At 29.5% G+C, this 25778-nt stretch overlaps 1 long non-coding RNA gene across 4 annotated transcripts; it reads right to left on the bottom strand.

The window, feature by feature from the left end:
• Window positions 1–14207: 14207 nt before the first annotated feature.
• LOC105179685 lies at window positions 14208–21899 on the bottom strand. 4 transcript variants are annotated; one of them, XR_002286362.1, is made up of 8 exons: window positions 21394–21898; window positions 20254–20306; window positions 18688–18985; window positions 18461–18590; window positions 18294–18356; window positions 16534–16913; window positions 16372–16444; window positions 14208–16249 (listed from the first exon to the last, which is right to left on the bottom strand). It is a non-coding gene; the product is annotated as an uncharacterized LOC105179685 (long non-coding RNA). The 4 variants fall into 4 exon arrangements; XR_002286361.1 differs by having other exon boundaries at window positions 18461–18985; window positions 21394–21899; XR_002286363.1 differs by having other exon boundaries at window positions 16372–16611; window positions 16730–16913; window positions 18461–18985; window positions 21394–21899.
• Between the last annotated feature and the right edge of the window lie 3879 nt (window positions 21900–25778).

The following is a 25778-nucleotide window of genomic DNA, read 5'->3' as shown; positions in this document are numbered from 1 at the left end:
GATGTCCGTAGTTATGTTGTGCATAACCCGTCTATCTATTTTGTAATCTACATAGAGGATGTTTCTAAATAACAAGAACGTGAGGTTTATAAGGTAAGTGTTGTACAATACGAAAATTTTATGCATGGAGGTTGTCTTAATGATTCAAAGGCCTCATGGTTTGTTCTCTTGTTTCCATCTTACCACAAATTTGAATAATAAAAGTATGGTCCATGATATTTGTCTTCACTGGTTCTCGTTATGTGTGTATTTCATACTTTAAAATATTAGAACCTATAAAATGTTCGTTGTTCTTATATACACTAAAGGCATAGTTTGTTTTATATTGTTATTTTAATATACAAAAGTATTATTGTCACTAGTATATTTGTATATGTATATAATTTTATATTTGTGTACAACAGATAAATGTGTATGAGTAATGCTAAATATTTCTTGTAGCTCTTAGTATGACTAAACTAATCTTATAGTTTATTTAATAATTGTATTGCATAGTTCCTTTTGAGTTTAGTTACTTGAAAGTTCTGGATGTAGTAAATTATGATAAAATATGTGAATGTCATAGCTTGTTATTACTGACCTTTCCTATTTTTAACTTCTCATATTTGATATGACTGTGAGTAACTCTTAAATCAATGTACTTACAATCTTAGACCAAAAGCACTGATAGAAATTCTGCGATCATTTTCTCTTAGCAAGGTGGATAAATTTTTGGTGGCTTTACTTAGAATGTGTTATATTTTCTTGTGATCATTTTCTCTTGGGATCTCGGGTAAATTTTTCATGGTTTTACTTAAAATGTATTAAATTTGCCAATTTCCTGCTATCATTTTCTTTGTGGAAGGTGAGTAAATTTTTGGTGGCATACATTTCTCTTGATAGATGAATAAGTGATTTAAGTCAATTATTTATTTTCTACTCATGTGTTTAGTGGGGAAAGCATGTGGGCGAAATATTCTTAATAATTAGCTTTCTATAACTTGATCTTATGAAGGTTTTTCAATGACTCGTTACGCTTGAAAGGTGACACTTCTATAAATGTTCATTTTTTCTCTTACACGTTTCTCTGACATTTGTTATAATTATATGTTGTGATTTGGATAAGCATGTGGTTTGCTTTCGTCTAACAAATATGTTTGAATTTGATGAATTTTAACTTATTAGTTAGACGAGAGCAAATTATCTTATTAGTTTTATATTTTATATTTAACAAATCTCAATTGTCTAAATACTTTGCTAAACAAAATTATCTTATTATTTTCTTTTACCAATTATGGGTAGGGAGTAGAAATTCTACCTTTTTAGTTATTTTGACTGTATAACATTTTGGCTATTTACTAGTATGGTAATATATGTCTATTATATTATATTTATTGATTGATATTGTTAATTCATAATTATGATGTTGTTTAATTATCCAATTTATATGGTAATATTGCACTGTATATATGGACTATCGGGATGGATAATTAGAAAAAGAAACAAAAGAGAAACTGATTTATTGTCTTTTTTTATAATAAGAGTATGAATATTATATTTTTATGTCCCAACAATAGAAAATAATTTAATATTAAAAATAAGTTCTCTAACTTTTATTTACATTAATTATAATTTGTTGTCAAAGTTTACTAGAATATTTAATAAAAAGAAGGAAAAATTTATCGCATGATTTATAATTTAAAAATTGCTATGTTATCATTTATTAAATTATACAAGAGGGAATATTTTGGTGCCGACGATTATTTTAAATTGTATTATGTAAATTTATATTATTATTTTAAATTTTAATTTTCATTATTACAAATATATTAAATTTAGTTTATAATATGTCGTTAAAGTTTATTATAGCAAATCAAATAATAAGTCCAAGTCTTCATTGCTAATAAATTATTATTTATCATTTATAAAAATTAAAATTTGTATAATTTTATTTTAACAATTTCTTTGCCAATTATGGTGATTCCACCTGTACACGTTATTTTTATTGTGCTCCATATTTACTATTATATTGTATAATTATTTAATTTATATGGTGATGTTCCACTGTGTGTATGGATTTGTGTTTGGAGATTATGTGCACATAATATTTCGATTTGTCTGGGGAACTATAACTTTAAAGACATTGCAACAATCCTTTCTTTCTTTTTTGATTTATTAAAAAAAATATCACATTTATTTCTTGGTGACTATATGAAATTTTTTCTGTATATATCCCTATTATGAAGATATTAATCGATCTAGCTAATTCATAATTTGATGTGGTTAGTTACTAATTAGCTAGATTGAGGGAACTCATTTGTTAACTGGAGTTATTAATTGATTTTGTATTTGTTAAAATCTTTTGTTTTGTGGGGATTTCATGTGGTGAACTGCATCTAAGTAATTTCCTTTAACCTACCAAAAACTTATTGTAGTTATGTGCAGTTGAAGGGATGTTATTGTCTAAAGGATTTTCAACGCCTCATTATGTTTGAAAGGTGAAACTTCCATGCATACTCTTTCTCTCTTCTTATATCATAACCATCTTGTCATCATCGTGACTCATCCACTAATATATCCTCAAATGTAATTATTTTTTGGGCAAGATACTTGTCTCTAGTTAATTCTCTCTGTTAATAGACTTAGTTAAGTATTTTGATAAGTTTTGAGTATATAAGTGAAAAAACTTGAACTTGGTTTACAAATATGGTCTATAACGTTATGTAGGAAATTTTAGCTTGTACTCTACTATGTGAATTCTTTTTGTCAAGTTCATGTCCCCGAAATTCAGAGAGTGATTGAGGTGATTGTTATATATTTATCATCCCTCATTTGCTCGTTGTAAATAGGTCATTGTACTACGACTGTGATTATGGCTGTGCTCACTAAATAATTATGTACCTTACTAAAAAGTTTAATCGAAATTCAACTAAATTTAAAGACATGTAACAAAATGAAATAGGCAGGATGACATTTATCTTTATCCTTGTTTTGATATTGCTGACAGAGTTCTTTGAGTTTGCAATTATTATATCTTGTTTTGTTTTGAGGTTGAATCTTATTGCCCTCAATCTTGTTGTCATATTTGTTGAATGAATAATTTCTGCTCTAGTAATTGAAAGAGTGATAGAAAAATTAGTAATCTATCCAATGTTTAACTTATTATGTTATGTTAAATGAGTAAGTGATTTATGTTGAGTCTGCTAATATGTTAAGCATGCCGCAATAATTTCTTAGTAATTTGTTTTAATCTATTGGAATTATAGTTGTGTAGTCATTTTAATTATTATGGGTGACAAATCAAACCACCTTATGATATATTAGTTGTTATAATAGATACATGAGGTGGACAGATTAGTTGTTCCTCATTTTGCCACTTTTGATTATAATCTTAAATATTCTATGGTTACTTAACTATTTTCTTTTAGTATTATGCTAATAATTAATTGATTCTGCTAATTCATTGTGGTTACCATAATATTTTAAATTATATGATCATTAGATTGATAAATTAATTTTCTCTATTTTATTCTCTTTATGTGACTTTTAAAATAAGAGTAGTTGAGAGGACTCACCTCTCTCTCTCTCTCTCTCTATATATATATATATTCTATAGCATTTGTGTAGTTATCATATATATCAAAATTTATTAATACTACATATAGGTCTCCAGTAATTAATTCTAAAAATTAGATATTGTTTCTATTAATCATATCAGATTATTTTATTTTATAGTGTAGTTATTAATTGATTTTGTTAATTATTATCCGCCACTTATGTAATTAACTCTGTTTATGGTCAAAATGTAACTTTTCTCTTAAAATTAGATTTTATTTGTTATAAAGTATTAGTTGTTATATTCTTTTATTAACCTTATCAGATTATTTTATGGCAAAATTTCACTTTTGGTCCCACTAAATAGGGCCATTCTCACTTTTGGTCCCGCGCTTTAGGTGCTCAACACTTATAGTCCCAAAACCCTAATTTTTTAACACTTTTAGTCCCACACCGTTAAAAACTAAAAACGGCACGACGTGACACGTCACGTGCCGTTATGATGATGATGGTTGAACAATTCTAATTATTATTTTTATTAGATATATAATGAGATTAAAAAATTTAATCAATAATTACGATATCTTAAAATTTGGGCTCCTGATTCATACATAATTTAAATATATTCAAGATTGTGTCTATTAGATCATATCAGACGGTATGATTTAAAATAACATGGCCTGATTCAACGATACACCGTCTTGAATGATTACTCTTATGTTTTGATATCAGATGGTTTGGGTGTGTTTTTAGCATCTTGTTTAATTTTTTTTCTTGGGTTTGGGTGTGTTTTCAGGGGACAATGATTTTCTTATTTCTTCTTGTTGTTGTTTGGTTTTATAAAAGAGTTGTAATGTTGTATGGAAGACCATTATCGATTAGCAAAATTTCTGAAAAATTTTATATGTAATGTTGTAAAATTCCTCTGCTTCCCACCTCTATTCTTCTGCAATTTCTGGAACAAAATCGAGCTCGAGCTCGAGCTCGAGAACTCGAAAATAATGTATTGAGCTCGAGCTCGAGCTCAACCTCGGTGAGCTCGTCGAGCTCGAGCTCAAACAAAGAACCCTCTCACACTCGCTCGTCGAGCTCGAGCTCAAACAAAGAACCCTCTCACACTCAGTTTCTTTTTCCTTCCCAGCCTCATTCAGGGGTCTCTTAGGCCTCTCTGTCTCTCTGCATTTTACCATACCAATAGTATTTATCTGAGAAGTTGCAAGATTTGGTCCAGAGGATGACTCAATGAACACAGCTCAAACAAAGAACCCTCTCACACTCAGTTTCTTTTTCCTTTCCAGCCTCATTCATGGCGGCTCTTAGGCCTCTCTGTCTCTCTGCATTTGCATTCTTCCCACTCTCACTCACTCTGCTTCAGATGATGAGTTGCTTTTGATAAAGATTAAGCTTTTACTGTAAGGAACCGCCGAGAACTTGCCGTTGTTGTCCTGGAATGTCTCAGTCCCACTCTCCATTAGGATTTTGGGACTACGAGTGTTGAAAACGTAAAGCGTGGGACCAAAAGTGAGAATGACCCTATCTAGTGGGACCAAAAGTGATATTTTGCCGTTGACCAACATGTACCATACCAGTTGACTAATGGCACGTGCAAGTCACATGCTGTTTCCGTCAGTTTTTAACGGCGCGGGACTAAAAGTGTTAAAAAATTAGGATTTTGGGACTACAAGTTTAACGGCGCGGGACTAAAAGTGTTAAAAAATTAGGATTTTGGGACTACAAGTGTTGAGCACCTAAAGCGCAGGACCAAAAGTGAGAATGGCCCTATTTAGTGGGACCAAAAGTGAAATTTTGCCTTATTTTATTTATACTGTAGTTATTTAATCATTTTCTTATGACTAATTCTTTAAGCTATTTACTATTATTTTATTATATGGTTCATAACTAGTATGTGTTTAGTTATTAATATATCAGTAATTATATGGTTCTACATGTATTCTATGAGATGGATGTTTTCTCAATTAATAGGCTTATAATTTGTAAGTAGATTTTTTACGGTTTAAAAAATTGTAATTAATAAAATTGCATTTGGGACTTTCTTTGTTTTACGTTAGTAATTAATTAGAAGTTTATAAAAACTTCATCTAAAAAAATTAGTTGATGTAAAATATTTCTGAAATGATTAATTTATTATTCCAATTTGAATTATCATTTTCTAACTAAAAGAGTCTCTTCATATCTTCACATGCATTTATAAACTTAGTATGGTCAGAAAAATATTTGTTTAATTTATATTTAGGGGTGGCAATAGGTTGGGTCCAGGTGGACCTAGGATCTGCCTCATCAACTCCGGGACGGACTCGAGACTCACCCCGGACCCGATTTTTTTACACCCTACCCCGTCCCGGTACAAAATTTGTCGGGGTGAGTTTACCAGTGGACTAGGTTATATTTTTATTTTTTATTATTTATTGTACAAATATAAAAAAAATCTCCATATTATTTACAAATAAGTTTGTTCCTCAAATAATAAATCCAAAAATAAATTCTCAAAATCAAAATAAATATAAAATTTTCATGTTTTCTTTGGAATAGTTTTTCAACAATTGAACAAGTACTTAACAAAAATAGCATTTTATTAATATTTTTTTGTCAAATAATTTATTAATAAAATAAATATATATTATATATACATAAATAATAAATTATATATTATATATATCCGGGTTGGTCTCTATGGATTTGCAGCGGTTAATATTTTTTGAACCCACACCCACCCCATTAGGGTTGAGTTCGGGGTGGATCCTGTCGAGTATGTGTAATTGCTTGACTTTTGCTTGACAAATGGATTAGATTAGATATAATTTCAAACCATCAGGATTTATGTGGAAAGGTATGAAATTTATTTATTATTTGTATAAAAATAAATTTTCTAAATTAACTTGAATGCAAATAACTTTTTTATACAAAAAATTATATATTATTTAATAATAAAGAATTATTATTGGCTAGTTAGTAATTTATTTTTTGGTCCTCAAATTATAGATTCTATTTCAGTCTATCAATCACTATTGGTATAAAAATTTTAATCTCATCATTGTTGGATATCTTCGTCTAGCAAATCCCTCAATTAATAAAAATTAAGCCAATTTATCAATAGTAATATATTCTATTTATTTTTTAATGTTGACCTGCAAATAAAAAAAGTTCTATTATTAATTTATTTTTTTAATTTATAGTAGTTATTATGTGTTTATTTATGGCCAAAATTTTTTCGAACTAAGGGACGATTATATTGCATGTTTCTAAGTTTTTGTATAATTATACTCGCATTTATATTGCATGTTTCTAAGTTTTTGTATAATTATACTCGCATTTTCAGTAGTTTGAAAAATTATACGTAGTATTCGTTATGTTTTTTTCGCAAATAAAATTTATTGTTTATATTAATTAGATTACCTCAATTAATTTATTAACAATTAAATCCATGTCGAATGAATATTTTCTAAACAAACCACAAAAATTTGCGTATCATTATACCAAATTTCTAATAGGTCGCTGTAAAATTAATTTATTATTTGTATACAAATTTAAATTTCTCTAGTTTTATTTTGGAAAAAATAGACTTTATTTGTTATAGTTTTCGGTGAATGTTTATTAGAATAGTTTTGAAAAGTAACAAAATTGTTTTCAAATGCAGTAATTATATATTTAAAAAAAGATTATTGTTTATATAAAAAATTATAGAGATTATTGTTTATATAAAACTTCTATAAATTTTTATTTTAAAAATTTAAGTTTGAGTGAAACAACTTTATACATTTATTACTCCAAAATTATTTGTATAATTTTTTGCAAATGTTTATTCATATTTAAATTAATTGTAATTTAGAAATTGTTTATCTTTTAAAGTTTAAATTTAAATAGTTTAAATAAAAAATTATAATTATAATTTAGTTTAATTATAAACTTTAACTGCAAATAATAAAATAAAATATTTATGTAAATAAAAATTAAAGAACTTTATTTTTATAGTAATACTAAATTACTTTTTCAAAATTATTATTACCATTATTTTTGGGACGTATAAAATTTAAACGTATAATATTTCATGCTTTTATAATAAAAAAAATTTGGGGATAAAATAAATATAAATTCGGTAAATCCTTTCAAGTTCTTTAGTTTATTTATCCATCACCATATAAATTGACTAAACACCCTCCTGCTTTTAGAATAGGTTAAAATCCCCTCCTGTTCCCCATTCTGTTACTAGCAGGCAGTGGAAGAGACGCGCGTCTACTGCTTTAGGTTTTTCTGCGATTTAGATTCATATTTAAACATGGGCTTTTTGGCTTGTTTTGACATTTCTCACCTTAAAAGATAAATTAAATTATATGTAAATTCAGATAATTTTATAATTGTTTATTATTAAATCTAACTATTATTTTTAATTAATTAAAATATATTTTTAATTATAGTAATTATTATTAATTAGCCAAAATATTTAATTATTATAATTATTTAAAATATTCTTAATCAACTAAAACATATTCTAATTAATATAATTAAAATTAATTAAAAAAATAAAAAAAAGGAAAAATGGCTATTTTAGCCCCTTTTCTAAGTTTTCGGCGCCATCCGGACGAATTTTCAACGGTCAATAGTATCATTCGAATCTTCTCAAGACGAATATTTTCATACCTTCAATTTGAGTTTTCGTCAATCATAGAGAGTGGGCTCAAGTCACGACCTCCCCGTTGACGTCTACGTCCGGTGGAATCTAGGTCTCAAACCACCACCATCAGACTCGTCTTCAAGACGATTCTAACGAGACCAGTCTTACTCAATTTGGTAAAAAATTTACGGAGATACGACGAATTAAAATATTAGCCGCCGGCGACGGGAAAGACGTGGCAGTGTTGGGCGGTCAATATTAAAATATATAATAATTTAAAATTTTAAATTATTTATATACAATTTTTTATAAGTTAAATAATTTGTTGAAACCTTTTATTTTTTTAAAATCTAATGGTAGAGATTAATTGATTAGATCTAACGATCAATATTTGATCAAAGAAATAATATATAATAAGTAAGGATATAACGATCCTTTTTTAAAAAATTAACACCATTAGTTGAATTTTTAACAGAGAGGGGGCGATTGGCTAAGTTTTACAAAATACAGGTGGCTTTTAGCCTATTATCATAACAAGAAGGTTTATTTTGCAGACTTTTTAAAACACAGGGGGATTTTATGCATTTTGTCCTATTTATGCATTTTGCTTTTTATAATTATTTTTCAACCAAATTTTTTTGGAAAAACATAAATTCCAATGAAAATATAATATTTAAAGGTTACGTGATGTGATGTTTTTTCGATAAAAAAATCAATAAAAGAAATAACTATATATAACAAAGTGTAAATTTTACAAAGTTAAAATGATAAATTGACAGAATGTTAAAATGGACAAAATTCAGATGACAAAATTTGATTAGCTAAAACGGAACACAATAAAAATAACTAAGCAAGTAGAAAAATCTGTCACCCATAATTGGTACAAAACCTAAAAAGACAAATAGTTATTGGCATTAATAGAATTTGTATTTTATCGGTAAATTTGTGATTACTAATAATTTAAATAATCTATTTTTGTATGAATAATAATTCTTAGATAATAAATATAATTACTTGTATCTCACATAAATATTGAATTATTTTTTGATTTAAAATATTTAATAAACCAATCATGAATTATGATAAATAAAGATACTTTTAATATTACAAGATCAGAGAAAATTTAGTTTTATCCAAATAATAAATAGTTATTCAAGTTATAATTATTTGTGGGTTTAAATACAATTTTACCCTCTAGATTATTTATAATGAGTAACATTTACTTCCTAAACAATCAAATGTAAATTTATCCTTGGTTGAACAAATCTACCCCTCGACTTGAAAAATAATATCATTCTCAATATATTTTAGTATTTTAAACATTAAATAGATACTAACATGTATAATATCCCAAGAACTCTATATATAAAATTGAAAAGAAATTGACAGTAAATATATTTGTTGGTATATAAATAATTTGTTAGTATTAAAAGATTAAAAAATATATTTTACCATTTTTAAAATTTATTAATAATAAATTATAATTTGAATCCGTAAATTCTAATTGAGAGAAATGCAACTTCTTCTGACATTTTCAATACAAAATAAGAGAAATTTTAGTTTTATAATTAATAAATTATAATTATAATTATTAACAAATTGAGATATATTTTTAACCACTTCATATTATATTCTAAATTTGACATATTATTTTTTTTTTGTAAATATTATAATAAACTTGAACCACATTTTACTTTTGAATTTAATTTATGATACTAAATAAAACCAATAGTCTATATACAGAGCGCAATATCACCATATATATTAAATAATACAGCTAAAATGAAGCACAATAAAAATAGCTAGGCAGTTTTTTTTTTTTTGTTTTTTTGCCTTCGAATGATGGGCTTGCATCTCATTGGTAAAAAACTAATAAATAGGTAAATTTATGTATATTTATAATTTAAATAATTTACTTTTACATAAATAATAAATAATTCTTTGATTATAAATATAATTATATTTGTATCTGATATAATTATTAAATTATTATAACCACAAATTATGATAAATAGAATTTATTTTTTAATTTTCAAGTATTATTTGTGGGTTTATATGCAATTTGACCCTCTATCAAATATAAATTTACCCCTAAACTATCAAATGTAAATTTTACCCATAGTTGGATAAATTTACGCCTCACCTTGAATAATTATACTCTTCACAATATATTTTAATATTTTAGACATTAAACAAGTACACATCGAATCTCCCAATAAAATATATTAATAATAATATTATCATTCTAAGCATGAAAGGTTTCTATTCAAACGGAAAGTTACTGTTTTATCTACTACTTTAGAAAAAGTCAAGATAATTAAAGTATGTATTTAGCCCTTTGAGAGAAATATTAACTTCTTTCTATTACTTTCTGACATTGAATAGTCATTTGCTGAACATGAAATTATTAAAATAAATTGAGAAATTTTAATTTTTAGAAATAAAAATAATAACTTATAATTATAATTAAAATAAGAAATAGAGGGAATAAAATAAAAATAAAATCAGTGAATCCTTTCAATCTCTAAATTTATTCTAATCATTTCACTTATGTTTAATTTATCCATCCCAATGGTCCATACACACAGTGCAACATCACCATATAAATTAAATAATTATAAATGAACAAAATCAACAACTAACCACATAATAACTATGAATTAACTAATAAATACAATATAATAGTAAATATGGAGCACAAGAAAAATAATGTGTACAGGTGGAATCACCATAATCGGCAAAGAAATTGTTAAAATAAAATTATACAAATTTTAATTTTTATAAATGATAAATTAATAATTATAGTTATAATTATTAGCAATGAAGACTTGGACTTATTATTTGATTTGCTATAATAAACTTTAACCACAGATTATAAACTAAATTTAATTTATTTGTAATTATGAAAATTAAAATTTAAAATAATAATATAAATTTAAATAATACAGTTTAGAATAATTGTTGGCACCAAAATATTCCCTCTTGTATAATTTAATAAATAATAACATGACAATTTTTAAATTATAAATCATGCGATAAATTTTTCCTTCTTTTTATTAAATATTCTAGTAAACTTTGACAACAAATTATAATTAATGTAAATAAAAGTTAAACATTAAATTATTTTCTATTGTTGGGACATAAAAATATAATATTCATGCTCTTATTATAAAAAAAGACAATAAATCAATTTCTCTTTTGTCTCTTTTTCTAATTATCCATCCCGATAGTCCATATACACAGTGCAATATTACCATATAAATTAGTTAATTAAACATCATAATTATGAATTAACAATATCAATCAATAAATATAATATAATAGACATATATTACCATAATAGTAAATAGCCAAAAGTAGAATTTCTACTCCCTACCCATAATTGGTAAAAGAAAATAATAAGATAATTTTGTTAAGCAAAGTATTTAGACAATTGAGATTTGTTAAATATAAAAATATTACGAGTAGTAACTTCAAGATTTGCTCTCATTTAATTAATAAGTTAAAATTCATCAAATTCAATTATATTTGTTAGACGAAAACAAACCACATGTTTATCCAAATCACAACATATAATTATAATGACCTAAATCACTTACTCATCTATCAAGAGAAATGTATGCCACCAAAAATTTACTCACCTTCCACAAAGAAAATGATAGCAAGAAATTGGCAAATGTAATATATTTTAAGTAAAACCATGAAAAATTTACCCAACATCCCAAGAGAAAATGATCACAAGAAAATATAACACATTCTAAGTAAAGCCACCAAAATTTATCCACCTTGCCAAGAGAAAATGATAGCAGAATTTCTATCAGTGCTTTTGGTCCAAGATTGTAAGTACATTGATTGAAGTGTTACTCACAGTCATATCAAATATGAGAAGTTAAAAATAGGAAAGCTCCGTAATAACAAGCTATGACATTCACATATTTTATCATAATTTACTACATCCAGAACTTTCTCAAGTAACTAAACTCAAAAGGAACTATGCAATACAATTATTAAATAAACTATAAGGTTAGTTTAGTCATACTAAGAGCTACAAGAAATATTTAGCGTTACTCATACACATTTATCTGTTGTACACAAATATAAAAATATATACATACATGTCTATATATAAATATACGAATGGCAATAATACTTTTATATATTAAAGTAACAATATAAAACAGACTATGCCTTTAATGTATGTACGAACAACAAACATTTTATAGGTTCTAATATTTTAAAGTATGAAATATGCACATAACGAGAACAAGTGAAGACAAATATCATGGACCATACTTTTATTACTCAAATTTGTAGTAAGATGAAAACAAGAGAACAAACCATGAGGCCTTTGAATCATTAAGACAACCTCCATGCATAAAATTTTCGTATTGTACAACACTTACCTTATAAACCTCACGTTCTTATTATTTAGACAGACGGGTTATGCACAACATAACTACGGACACGTGGAGTTAAAACAAAACAAGCAGAGATCAATGATCATCAATAGAAAAGCTGACTGCAATAATATGAAACAGCCCAACTTGTCTTTTGGCGTAAATATGATGTGTATCTAGCGCAGAAATACATACAACATATAAATAATGTGGGAGAGAAAGCATCTAAACAGTAAAACTAAATAACAGTGACAAGATAACTACGGACATGATCAAAAGAAATTGACATGTGGGGTTAATGTAGGACCAGGGAGATCAATGATCATGGATAGAAAGGCTGATAACAATAAAATAAAACAGCCCAACTTATCTTTTGGCATATAAATATGATTCGTATCTAACTCGGAAGCACATACAACGAACAAATAATGTGTGAGAGAAAAGCATCTAAACAATAAAACCAAATAATTTGGCTAGTAGCTAATTCGTTTTATCCATAATATACTACATCTGAAAACATCCTAGTATCACAACTCGAAAAGGACTATGTAATATAATTTAAATTTTATTATAAGGTTAGTTTAGTCAAACTAAAAATTGCAAAAAATATTTAGTGCTATTCATACTTTTTATATAAATATAGATGTATATAGATACAGATTTAGATATATAGTTCTATTTATACTAAGTTTATGATGAACGTACAGTCAAGCTATATCCACTCTCTAACATTTGTTGCACCCAATCAACCAAATCCAATCTCTATTATTTTTTAAATTTTTTTATGTATCATGCACACATTTATGTGTTGTATATAACTATGAAAATATATGCATATATATCTATATACAAATATAATATATAACAATAGTACTTTTAGAAATTAAAGTAACAATATGACATAGACTATGCTTTCAGTGTATGCAAGACAGCAAGAGCAACAAATATTTTAGAAGTACTAATATTTTGAAAGCATGAAACATGAACATATGAGAACAAGTAAAGCTAGAAATTATGGACCATACTTTTTATCATTCCAATTCGTAATAAAATGGAAAATAAGAGGACATACCATGAGGCCTTTGAATCATTAAGAGAACCTCCAAACAGAAAATTTTCGTATTGCACCACACTTACTTTATAAACTTCACATTTGTTCTTTAGGCACGTCCTTAGTGTAGATTGTAAAATAGATCCACATGTAGGGTTGAGAAAGAACTAGGAAGATCGATCATAATCAATAGAAAAGCTGACTATTGTCCTTTGGCATATAAATTTGATGCATCTCTACCTTAGAAGCACATACACCAAACAAATAACGTGAGAGAGAAAAGCATCGCAACAATAAAACTAAATACAAATGACATAAGACTTGTTATCGGAATGATATTCTTAAGGGGCTTCATGTGGCTCTCAAGATATTTGGTCAATAGCTAGTGATTTTCTTCTCAAGTAACGCAACTCAAAAGGACGACGCAATAAAATTATTAAATTTAATATAAGGTTAGTTTAGTCACACTAAAAACTTCAAAAAATTGTTAGTGCTATTCATACTTTTTATATGGATGTAGATGTTTAAGTAGATCTATTTCAGATACAGTTTATGATCATTCCAATCGATAAAGATTAGCTTAGCTTATCAAAATTCATTTTTTTGCTGAAAACAACGTAGAGTTCAAAGCGCAAACACATATATTACATCATAAGGATCCTATAATTTGTTGTATTGTAATTAGTGCATGGCCAAGTTTATACACTTAAATCACGCAAACTAAAATTACATGCTACATATATGGGCTCTGGCACTTGATCTCTTCGGAGAGATAGCATAAATACTTAAAGAGAACACAGTTTACAATTCAAATTCGTAGTAAGATGAAAAAAAGAGAACATACCATGAGGCCTTTGAATCATTAAGAGTACCCGCATACAGAAAATTATCACAACAGTTACCTTATAAACCTCACTTTCTTCTTGCTCCTTAGAAATGTTCCCTGTAGATTGCAAAATAATTGAGGGAGATCAATGATGATCATCAAAAGAAAAGCTGATTGCACTACAATAAAACGACCTAAATTGTCCTTCGGCATATAAATATGATGTGTACCTCAGAAGCACATACACAAACAAATTATGTGGGAGAGAAAAATATCTAAACAATAAAACCAAATACAAGTGACATAAGATTTTTTACAGAAATGATCTAAAAGACTTAGGGGCTTCGTGCGGCATTGAAGATATTTGGCCAGTACATGGTGTGTTTTTATCCATAATTTACTAAATGTGGAACCTTCTTAAGTAACTCAACTCACAAGGACTACGTAATATAACTATTAAAAGTTTAGTTTAGTCAAATTAAAAACGGTAAGAAATTATTTGAACTCTTCATAATTTTTACATAGAAGTAAATGTAGATAGATATAGATATAGATTTCTAGTTCTATTTCAAATTAAGCTTATGATGGCCTCGGGTAAACCCAAATCCATTCTCTAATATTTCTTACATCCAATCAGCCAAATCAATCTCTATCATTTTTCACATCTTTTTTTGTATCATGTACACACTTTTATAAATTAAAGGATATGCAATAGATTATGCTTTTGGTGTATAAGAGCAACAAATATTTTCAATGTTGTAATATTTTAAAGCATGGAAACATGCACATAAAGAGAACAAATGAAGCAACAAGTCATGGAGTATACTCTTATCAGTCAAACTCATGGTATCGATGACTATTGATAAAGATTACCTTAGCTTATCCAAAGTCATTGACTTGTTGACAAAAACCTTGAGTTCAAAGAGCAAACATACTATTACATCAGAATGATCCTATTATTTGCTGCAATGTAATTAGTATATTCCACGGCCAAGTTTATACACTTGAGTCGCACAAAATAAAATTACATGCTACATATATGGGCTCTGGCACTTCATCTATTCGAAGAGATAGCATAAATGGATAAAGAGAACACATAAAGCCAGAAGTCATGGAGCATACTTTTATAATTCAAATTCGTAGGAAGATGAAAACAAGAGAACATACCATGAGGGCCTTTGAATCATTAAAATTATTGTATTGCACAAGAGTCACCTTATAAACCTCACATTCTTCTTGTTCCTTAGAGACGTCCTCTATGTAGATTCCAAAATAAATTGACATGTAGGGATAAAAGAGAACGAGGGAGATCGATGATGATCATCAAAAGAAAAGCTGCCTCCACTACAATAAAATGGCCCAAATTGTCCATTAGCATATAAATATGATGTGTATCTACCTCAAAGCACATACAACATACAAATAATATGGGAGAGAAAAGCATCTAAAAATAAAGCAAAAATGAGTGACATAAGGCTTGTTACCGAAATGATCTAAAAATCTAAGGGGCTCCATGCGGCTTCTAAGATATTTGGCCAGTGGCTCGTGCTTTTTTATTCATAATTTACATGTGGAACCTTCTTAAGTAACTCAACTCAAAAGGAGATCATTTTCTGTATGATACAAGAAGAGGTTCACATATAAGAAGAAAAGAAAACAAACCTAGAACATAACACAATTGCTAAATCTATCATAACTGGAAGTGAGACACCATTGGAGGACAATTAATAGTGCACTACGTATTGAAGCTTGTTTGGCAAAACTCAACCGTTCAAGAGTAGAAATATCAGCAGCATCTCCACAATAAAATCCTAAAACAATAGATCGAATAAACAAAATAAGCACTTTAATTGTCAGATATTGAAATTAAATAACTTCTAGAGATAGATCAACATAAATATTGACAGGAGTTAAGCCAGTAAAAGTGACTTACCAGGACTGAACCTCGAGTGATAAGCTTTTGGGGAGTGACAATAAATTCTCCAATAGCTCACCCTACCAATGAACTATTGAATGGGTTTAACATAAGAACCCAGCAACACATAATTGTGTGGGACAAATGATAAAAATGATATGATAGAATACGAATAGTCACCTGCACCATGGAACACCAACACTAAGAAGCACTTCCCGCGACATCACCATGGTCTTCTCACCAAGTGTACAAATATAACTGAAATAAAATTATCTCATGAACTTCATTAAAAGAGTTAAAACAAAAATGGAAGACAAAAACGGAATCTGATTTTATATTCAATTGTTAGTTAATAATGATTCCCGACCTCATATACCTGGATAAACTGCATTCATGGGTCAGTAAAGTTAAAAAGTTATGATACTTCTCTATATCCAGCATGAAAGATTCCTTTAACTCTTATATTCAAGCACAACTTGTACATTTCCTTCTAAGTTTTACAGTTGGGGCTTGGGGAGAACCCATGTAAGAAGCATCACCGCTGTATACTGATCTTGAACCTGCTGAGATGGCAATCTAAAAGAAATAATTCATAAAATTAAAGAGAACTATAATAATATAAAATTTAAATGTCGTTACAATAATTATTTTCAGTTATATTGATAAAATAATATCAAGGCAAGAATCTATCTCCTGCTAATTAGAAATAATAATCACATAAGAAAAGACATGTCTAAAGTAAATGATTTTTATACAGAAAAGATTTCAGATAGCCACCAAGAAATAAATGCGATAATTATTTTAATAAATCAAAAAATAAAGAAAGGATTGTTGCAATGTCTTTAAAGTTATAGCCCCCAAGACAAAACGAAATACTATGTGCACATAATCTCAAAACACAAATGCAATAATACATTATACAAATGCTAACTTTTCATAACGAGGGTAAGAGGCCAATCCCATCATCACACATTGTTTTGCCAAGTACAGAGCAGGACAATCAAGCTTCCATAAAATTTGTAGGTTTCTAAATGTTATCATCCTCAATGCTAGCACAATACTCTTTATCTCCTTATATCTACCTAAGTAGGGACGGATTTCGCTTTTCTTTCTTTTCTTTGGGCCAATAATGATTTTTTTTCTTTTTTCTTCCCCTTGTATTTTGTCACGGCTCTTTTCTCCTTTTTTTTCCTTCATTTTTGCCCGTGACTTGTGTTCTTTAGGCCGTCTTTCGGTCTTTTGACGCGAATGACAACACTTGTGGTGAAGGCACCCGGTTACTCAACCAAAAAACATCGCATTCTGGCCTTTTTACGCGAATGACAACACTTGTGGTGAAGGCACCCGGTTACTCAACCAAAACACATTTTACCTAAAGTGCTTTGCATACTCATAGCTCCGGCCACCGTTTTACGTGAATAACAACATTTGTGATGAAGTTACCCAGTTACTAAGTGACCTAAACCAGCGGAGTAGATGTAATTTCATTTTTTTTTGCTATTCTTTCTTTTTTTTCCCAAGGGGAAGGGCCTTTGAATTTTTTTTCAAAATGATGCATGTCCCATGTTAGGGATATAAGGATCAATCAGGTAGGTTTTTAGCAAACAAATATGATGTCACAAGAATCCTAAGAGTTAGTAGAAGCGAAGACATTCCAACTCTCTTTCAAAGCAATTCAAAATGCATGAAATTATGCCTCAACTACTCCACATTTAATCAAAGCAACAGTCACATAACGCTAGTGCACATTCATGTCTCAATCTTATGACTTCCTAAAATCACATTTATTTGTCAAATTACTAAGGGTAACTAGAAACATAATATAAATGAAAGTAGTTTGATAATAACTAGCAAAAGAAAACAAAAAAAAAAAAAAAAGAGAGTAGTTTGATAATAACTAACATCCGAACCCGAAAGATCCACAGAGAGTAGAGATGAACCTGTGAAGAGACGAAGTCAATCCAATTGTCATTAAATCCTGGGTATTCTCCCAAATTAAGATCCTGCAACAAACAGAAAAATGAGCTCATGAGACCAGCTGTTGTCTATCCTTTAGGCAGCCAAAGCAATTTGTGACCTATTTCTTCACTTAGCAAGGCTTGCAAACCTGAAGAGCACAATCCCGAAAAGCTTCAAGTACAGAATCAGTTAGACATTGGGAACACACTAAATTGTCAAAAAATCTGTTGACTTATATCCCTTGGCAGCATGGAGAAGGTGCTATCTTTGTTTATGTCCTTCAACAAAAGAAAATTGCTTGTCAATACACTTAAAACAGTTTGGCTCTCCCTCTTATACAGTGAACTATAAATAGAGTAACCACGCCAAACATACTTGCCGAATTTTATATATACACATATCCATAAGAGATGGGCAACTTCATTTCCCTTGACCAGCGTCCATAGATGATCTAGAAAATGAGGTTCCAAGCCATTTTGAGCTCCCACTTTTAGTATATCTACCTGAAACCCCTCGGTTCAGGTTATCCTCGTTTACTGGCTGGTCTCGCTTCCTGGAATAAGCTCCCCCCATTTTTTACTGTATTCTATTCTATTTACATTAAGAAAACTGCAGCAAAGCCCAGCAATTGTCAACTTATCACCAATGCTGGGGGTACAAATTCAGCATCACCCTGCAAAACATAAAGAAATCAGATGATTCATCATGATTCTAGATGGATTACGAGTAGGCATACAAGTCTAAGTCAAACTTTCCTCATCCTCTTTCAAGAAAGCGCCTAATTTTTCCATTAAATTATACATATGAAAACATATAGATGAGTTATTACATCCAGGACTTCCAATTACAGCATGCCCATGGTACACTGGACAAGAGAAGAGACAAGTACATGACAAATATAGCATAAAAGCATATTTAGTAAATACGGAAGAACATAAATTAGCAGCTTCTATGAAAGAAAAGTATAATCCTCGTCCCCGTAACACAAGATTAATATAATATCAACTTTGTAGCTATGGTTAACCACGTTGAAATATTTATCCTAAGTCATATTAGTTGCTAGAGCATGAAACTTTCCCTGAGTTCCGGAAAAAAGCTTCAACATAATTGACAAAAGGGAGCGCTATTCACAGGTTAACCATGGTAATGTCAAACCAATCCCAGCATTATGTAAAACCCAGTATATCGATGCTAACTATTAGAACTTGAAAGCAGTGGAGGAAATATCTTGTTAATTAATGAGGACTAAAAAGCACTGACTATAAAGAATGCTCTTCACACTTCAACAATGGAGATAACATGGCATAGCTTATGAATATTTATTTATTTTAAATGAAGCATCGTATAAGACAACCAAGATTAAACATTACATGCAAAAACTAATTCAAGTATGAACCAAGAACGACAGCAGTAATGGAGACTTGAATGTAAAAAAGAATGCTTATCGCCTTCACCTTTAATCATGTTATATCGATGCTAACTATTAGAACTTGAAAGGAGTGGAGGAAATATCTTGTTAATTAATGAGGACTAAAAAGCACTGACTATAAAGAATGCTCTTCACACTTCAACAATGGAGATAACATGGCATAGCTTATGATTATTTATTTATTTTAAATGAATCATCGTATAAGACAATCAAGATTAAACATTACATGCAAAAACTAATTCAAGTATGAACCAAGAACGACAGCAGAAATGGAGACTTGAATGTAAAAAAAAATGCTTATTGCCTTCGCCTTTAATCATGTTAGATTACTACACTATCTTTTACAGGAATGGGAATAGCATTTAATCACGCTAACGTAATAATAGTGGCAAACTACTTCACATGTAATAATACATAATCAACTAATGTGCACCAAATACGTCAAGAATATGTGCTTATGTAGAAACCACTATCAAACTATATTATTTAAGAAAGCATTTTAAATTCGATACCTGCATGCTTGTGGACTGGGAGTTATTGGCCATTTCAGGCAAATGACCAATCTCTGAAACAACCATGAAAAACACAAAATATTAGTAAATTAGTTTTAGAAAACTCTATATTTTATAAATTAAGAATGTGCAAATTGTCATAAGAGCTCAGTTTCATAGCAAAGAAACAAGAAGTGAGAGGGAATACATTAAAAGTGGCAGATAAAGCAATGATAAGGCTAAGACAAGTTATGTCCTCGGTTAGGACTTAATGAAAACATTAACAACTGTCAATTAAATACGCGACTGTTAATTTAATTGTACAGGTGACCATAACATATTTTCCTTGTGAGTCATGACCACTACCAAAAGAACATACAAAACAATATCCACATATGTTCCAATATTAAAGTTTTGAACTATGCTGACAACAAGATGGAGTTAGTCATACCTAACAACCAATAAAGGGATCAAAAGAAACAGATCCGTGATAATGATAAAATACCTAGTTAGAATGCATGCCTATTATTTTTCATTCAAGCCTTTTCTGTTTCCTTGATTTGCCATAGAAATTTCATAACTAATGCATAATCAGGCTTTATTTGTAGATATATGCGGATGGCTGTAACTTAAAAAACCAGAAAGGTAAACCTCCTCTGCAAGGTCCCAGTTTAAAATGGATGAAACCCAAAGAGAAAGAAGAATAGCCAAATTTTATCTAAGAAACGCATGATCTTCTTGGGGTGCATTTTTTTCGTTAAAACAAAAATCTGCATTCTCACTCCAATTCTTACATCCTAAAGTTCAATAAAACCCTGCCTTGGCAGGCCAACCAAAATCTTGAAAGAAATCAACCAAGAAACGAACAACCCACCATCTTTAAGGAAAACCCTAAAGAAACTAAAAACTGGAGGGGGGAAAAACGTGTTGTTCTCTAGACATCTTTTACCCAAGAAAAACAAGAGAACACTTCTAAAACTTGATTCCAAAAAAAACCAACCAAGAAGACAATAACCAAGAAGACAAGAATTGAACTATTCTTCAACCCAATGATAAAACCAAAAGCGCAGTTTTCATACATTCAAAAGTGAAAAACTAACAAGTTTTCATCACCCAATATTTCAAGAAAACTGGAAGGCTGAGAGCGTCAAAATGAATTACATTGGAACAGAAGACAAGAGGTCCCCATCACCCTCCGGAGTCATAAACCCAGATCATGAAACCACTTAACGGCCCCCTTGTTCACATCACCCTCCGCTGCCGCTGGTACTCAACCCTAACCCTTCCCTCCCTTTCTGCTGATCTTTCCCCCTTATTCTTTCCTCTGTTTTTTTGGGTGAGAATCGAAACATGAATAGAGGAAATGGAAAATGAAGGGGTGAGGCTTAAAACGTGGGATTGTGGATGGACGGTGGTTTTGGGTAAAATGGCCGGAAAGAGGATGGTGATTTTTAGGGTTCTTACCCGTGGATTTTTTCTTTTTTGGGATATCTTTAGTACAATTTCTTCCCAAAACTATGACATCAAGATTCTAAGAAATCATCCATAAAAGGAAGAAGAAGAAGAAAAGGAATTCGCATTCGTCATCTTCATACCGAAGTGAAGAGAGACAGACTTTGAGAAATATGAGAGAGAAATGTTTTGTGTTTCTTGGGTATGAAGATGATGATGACGACATGTACCACTTGTGATTCCCAAAGTTGCCATTAGCCCCCACCCCCACCCTTTCTTATTTAGTAATTTCTTTTTGTAAAATACACAAACTCTTTAGATTAATTTCTAATGTAAATCAACTTCAATCACTTAAAAAACTAATTATTATTTAAAAAATATATTAATTAGATAAATGAAAAATATAAAAAAATATAATGAGAAAATTCTGAAGAAAAGAGAGAGACAGAATAAAAATTGATGTAGAAGTTGACAAGAGAGAGAGAGGATAGAAATAAATCTATGAACAGTTTTTTTTTTTTGTTCTAAATGTTTGAAAGTGACCAAATTAATCTGGACTGATTTTTGGAACAGTTGGTTGTACGTTCTTATAAATGCGTTACAAATATTTGGGAACAGGTCATGCCTGACCGTTCTAATTTAAGACTGGCACCGTAACACATTGTTAGAAGCTGCTCTTAATATTAAACTTTTCTAAAAAAAATATTTTTTTAATTGCAATGAACTGGACTAAATTTAGAAGGCTTATATTATTTACATCGGTTTACTTTTGGAAAGGTCTTTGTAATACTCATGTCTGAATTTTGGAACTGTATTTATTTTTATTTGTGATAAATATAGAAATAGCCTTTGTAATGGTTTGTTTGTCAATGTTTGCAATACTATTAGGCACGGTTATATTTTTGTTTGGAACAGTCTTCTGTAACTGTTTTATGAACGGTCAGTCATGTAAAATTATTTTAGTAATGGTATTAGGAATGATCATTCTTATTTTGGAGCACGTACTTAAAACTATATTACCAATGGTATTAGGAACGATCAACCACTTTTATAAACACGTATTTGAGATGATTTTAGCAATGATATTTGGAACGGTCAATGTAATTTAGAAATACGTGATTAGAACTATTTTAGTAATGGTATTAGGAACAGTCATTTAATTAGCTTTGTAATATTTTCTTTATAATTACCAAAATGTTCCTAATTTTTGGTTTTATAATTTATTATTTTTATGTAGTATATTTTAATAAATTATTTAATTCATATATTTAATAAATTTAAATAAATAAATAAATTATTTAATTCATATATTTAATAATTAAGGAAAAATATTATATTAATATAAAATATTATCTAATTAAAAAATAAAAAAAATAAAACCTAATTTAAACCCTCCTCATCAACAACGTCTATGTCGTCGTGGTTCGAGGCCGGGGGGTCTATCGAGGAGGTGGCCCGCATCTCCCTTATCATGGCCATCATCGTTTTCAAGGCGGCGGATGCGGTCCTCGACAGTCAATGTAACACTGGACTAGTAAATATCGATACAATGTTGAAAGATAATTTTTTATTTGACAGTGGTAGATGGCACCAATGGAGGTTATTTTTGATAGAATATTAGAATTATGTTGCATTGATTTATATATTGTCGTAAATGTTGACTAACGTTAAGTATTTAATATCTTTTTTCATTTCTTATTTATTGCTAAATTTCATAAAACAAATATGAATCTTTTGACATATATATATAGAATACTTTTTATTTTTTTATTCGATTCACTAAGGATCTCCCACACTCAATTTCATAAAACAAATATGATTAGTTCGGTTGCCTTTAATAGTTTCAACCCATTAAAATAATTAAAGTACCAATCAATTATCGAGATAAAATTGTCCTTATAGTGTAATCAAAGAGAGCAAAATTGTCCTCAAATGATGGAAGTGATGGAATGTGTAGGGATGAAGTCAATTTACTTTTTTCAATATAATAGCAACAAAAATAAGCCAGTGTAAACAATATTTCTCTGGTATGAGGGTCCCTCTTTTCTCTATCTTTTCAATAAAGGTAATTTTCATTAAGTAAAAAGAAGTACAATAGTAGAATACAACTTGTTTAATCTAAGCGGTTTCCTCGACAGCACAAAGAATCTGCCATAAGCGGTAAAACGTACAATTACTAATAGCAGTAGATAATTCTACAGTAAGAATCCTTTGCTGTACATCTCAAACCATCAGTGCACCCACAATACATGTATCTCTATGCCCTCTTTTCTCTATTCCAAATTTCGAACTAGCAGTTTTATGCAAACCCTAACTCACTCACATACATTCTCAAATGATAGGTTGTGCACATGAAGAGCATGCCCCTTGCTTGAATTTGCTTCGCATCTCTTGTAATCTCACTCTTCTTTCTTCTTTTCCTCGTCGTATTCTTTTCTTCCCTCATCATACGCTTTCACGTGTTCTTTTATTTGAAACTAGGGTTTACTATTTGATTTTATTTAAGGGCACAATATTTTTTTAGTCATACAAAATAAGGGTAGAATTGTTTTTAATACCACAACGATGTAGGTGCCGCTTTTAGTCTCATAAAACTCAAATCACGTACTTTTAATCCCAAAAAGTGTGATTTTAAGACTTTTTAGTCCCCATAACACAATGCCTTTTACTCCCAAAACCACAACATACTTGACTTTTCGGGACTAAAAATGCGTGATTATGAGTTTTATGGGACTAAAAGCAACATCTACCGTAGTTGTGGTATCAAAAACAAAATTATTCGGCCTTGTTTTCGGGACTAAAAAAGGTAGTTTGCCCTATATTTTATCTTTTTCTTTCTAGTCATATATATGCGAGAATTAAACGGAGGGCAAATACAACAAATAAAGGCTGGTTTATACCCAAACGTATGTTAGCTACATGGATTGGCAATTTAGAAGCTGAGGGTTGAAATCGGGTAAGGGGATGGAAGTTTGGTTCATCGTTTTTTATTCAGTTTGGTATATCATCGACATTTAACCAACCCATTGGTTAACATCCCTATCCAATTTTCAATTTCAGCTAGACAATTATCAACAACTTCATCTAGTAAATTAAAGTCTTAACCAAGCAATAGAGATGGAGGTAGGTGTGGGCGTTGGATTGGGTTCGAGTATTTTGGGTCAGATACCCGACAAGTTGGATAGTGTAAAAATTAACCCGATCCCGAACCCGATTGAACTAGGTACCCGACTAATCGGGCACCGTTGGGTTCAGGTGCTCGATTCGGGTAATTTTCTTTTTTGGAATAAATAACTATATATATTTTTACATTAAAAAATAAAGTCCAATTAAATATATTAAAGAGAATATATGAACATATTGTTATAGAAATGTAATTACAAGTATGAAAGCATTGACCAAAATTTTGGGCAAAATCATGTTTTGGTACCATTAAAAGAAGTCAGTTTTCTTTTTGGTATCACAAATTTTACAAGTTCGGGTTTTGATACTATTGAACCAAAAAATAAATATTTTTTGGTACCAACTTAATGGTAGAGCCTATGTGGGCCTTAACGGCCGTCGACCCTACCATCTTGGCGGAAAAAGTCACGTGAGTCTGAAAAAAAGAAGGAAAAATTGGTCTTCCAACATTCCATAGTCTTTTAGTACCATTAAATCTAAAAATATGCCTTTTTGGTCCCATAAAGTCATGTGCGGCGCAAAATAAGCAATAAACACATTCCAAAATAAAATATACATTTCATAAATATAAAGCAAAATATATTGGTTATAAATACACGATTTGAACTAATTCAAACCTGGTTGGACAAAATCCACTTGACAAAATATATACATTGCAATACACAATTTTTCGCTAATTGAAACCTACCAAAAGACTTCAACCTATATATTTAGTATATGGCTTTGAAAATTTTGAATAAAGTGATAAAGGTATTGATTTGACATATATAAAAATATATAAGATAAAAATTTAGTTGAACAAATAGGTATAAGAATTTACAAAATCGAGTTGAAGAATAACTACAATACAGACTCACAGTTTACATGGATGAATTTATAAAATTCGGCCATCCATAGAAAAATCTTATAAA

The sequence above is a fragment of the Sesamum indicum genome, unplaced genomic scaffold, assembly GCF_000512975.1.
Source record: "Sesamum indicum cultivar Zhongzhi No. 13 unplaced genomic scaffold, S_indicum_v1.0 scaffold00189, whole genome shotgun sequence".
NCBI lineage: Eukaryota > Viridiplantae > Streptophyta > Magnoliopsida > Lamiales > Pedaliaceae > Sesamum > Sesamum indicum.
Note: the sequence above shows the minus strand (reverse complement) of the source record. Positions and strands in the feature narration are given on the sequence as shown.